The sequence below is a fragment of the Pteropus vampyrus genome, unplaced genomic scaffold (assembly GCF_000151845.1).
Source record: "Pteropus vampyrus isolate Shadow unplaced genomic scaffold, Pvam_2.0 Scaffold45, whole genome shotgun sequence".
Taxonomy (NCBI): domain Eukaryota; kingdom Metazoa; phylum Chordata; class Mammalia; order Chiroptera; family Pteropodidae; genus Pteropus; species Pteropus vampyrus.
In genome coordinates this window covers 635726-637971 of record NW_011888826.1, presented here as the reverse complement: position 1 = coordinate 637971, position 2246 = coordinate 635726, and positions in this window count along the sequence as shown.

The following is a 2246-nucleotide window of genomic DNA, read 5'->3' as shown; positions in this document are numbered from 1 at the left end:
TTTTTTTTTTTTTCTACTCCGTTTTTATGAGTCTTTCTTTTAGATTCCATGAATAAGTAATACTATGCAGCATTTGTCTTATCTCTGCTTGGTTTATGTCACTTTGCTTAAGGCCCTCAAAATTCATCCATTTTGCCTATGGTAGAATTTCCTTTTATTAGGGCTGAATAATATTCTATTGTATATATACCACACCTTAATCCATGTTCATCTGTTGATGGATACTTAGGTTGTGTCTGTATCTTGGGTAATCTGAATAATACTGTAATGAATATGGAAGTGCAGATTTTTTTTCAAGATCCTGTTTTTGTTTATTTTGGATATATACCCAGAGGAGGGATTGCTGGATCATGGTAGTTCTTTGTTCTTTGTTATTTCTTTATTTACCTGTTGGTATTATTTTGTCTCATTTTTTCCTTTTGAGTTATTCACATTTTTCTTAGTGATTTGTATGAGCTATGTAGCTAACAAGCATACAATCATTTTTCTTTTTTTTTTGCAAATACCATTTCCTACTTCATTCTCTGCTGTCTAATTTTATTTACAACCATTGTAATGTATAGACATTTAAAGAATTTATAGTCAAATCTCTATCTTTTCCTTTAGAGGCTTTCTACTGTTTTGATGCTTAGAAAGATTTATTTATTTACCTACTTCAATGAATGGCTCAAGAACCAAACCAGAAACTGAAAAGTTCTTTATTATGTAAGGACCACTCATTATTTGTTAAACATTATTATAAACATAAGTTTATTATTAATACCTAAACTAATACTAGGTACTGTTGAGCTAAGGATACCACAGTGATGAAAAAAATAAGCAACATCCATTTAGTCATCTTTCAAACCTCAGGTATTTCCTTCCTTGTTCCCAATTAAATTGTCTTAGTCCCTATTGTGAACTCTTATCTTTTTAATCTTCTCTAGAACAATTTTCCAAAAGCCAAATCTGATTCTGCCACAACTCTGCTTAGATGCCTTAAATAACTCCTTCAAGATAAAATCTAAACAGTTTATCTTAACCTTATCTGTGATCTATCTCTCCACCACCCTTATTTAATCGCTCTCTAAATTCCACAAATTTTGCACATAAATTATTTTCTGTGGTATTGGGAAAGTTTTGAACATCTTTCCTGTTTAAACAAATTTTCTTCACTTAGTTCATATTATTCTCCTCTCTAATACACTCTACATTTTGTTATATGACCAAACCTCTGTGGTCACCCAGTGGTTCCAAACAAATGGATATCTAAAACTCCTCTTCATATTCTGATTACCTTTCACCTGATTGAAGAATGGAACATGCAAAAGCAGTAATAAATATATGCCCTGTTCACATCACAATGAAATGCACACTAGTTTATAGTATCTTTTAAAATTAGATTCTACAGGAATGGGGAAATATGAATGATGGCTATCACATAGCAAGTCAAATGAAATAAAATTACATTCTTAAAATGAATTTCATGGTAATAATTGCAACTGCAATTGCACATATTTTCCTCCATAATTTTGTTGCCTGCTTTCTTACTCAGACTTTTGGAGGGACAATTTATTAATAATCCAAAAGATGAGGGCACGTTTTCAGCCTCAGTAGGACTGATTCTTTTGGATATAGATATTGATTCATATATAGATTATGTTATTAATAAATAGAATCGCAGTTCTTACAAAGAATGGCAATAGCTTTTGTGAAGTGAGTTTGCTGGGCACTATATTATTACAAGTACAGACCTAACTGTGGTTAAAAGCAAACCACAGCACAACCCACTCTTATCTGTCCTTACATATAAGAGAAACCAAAGACTAAAATGTCTGTGGTAGTTTCTCAATCTGAGATTCTTGTCTTTCTACTGGAAAACACTGAATTTTGTGCATTTTTCTGGGTCAGAATATAGCTTTAAATAAAGTCAAGAGGGAGTTTATGACCCACTAAAATGCTGAGATCTGTAGTTTGGTAACAGGACTTCTGTTTCCTATATCTACATCATCCCATTTGGACTGAAATTGAAAAGCCTTCTACCTAATCTTTATCCTGCATTTACTCCTCCTGTCGTCTCCATTTTTCATTTTGCCTGTTTATTTTGAATAATAAGTACTTAATTTATTCTGTGGATTAATATTTTTATTCTATTTTTGTGTATCTGGATTGGTGTGTCTATCGTAGACTATAAGTTTCTTGAGACCTGAATCCGAGTTGCTAAGTTGATTTATTGTGCAATTTTATACTAATATTTAAAAATAACT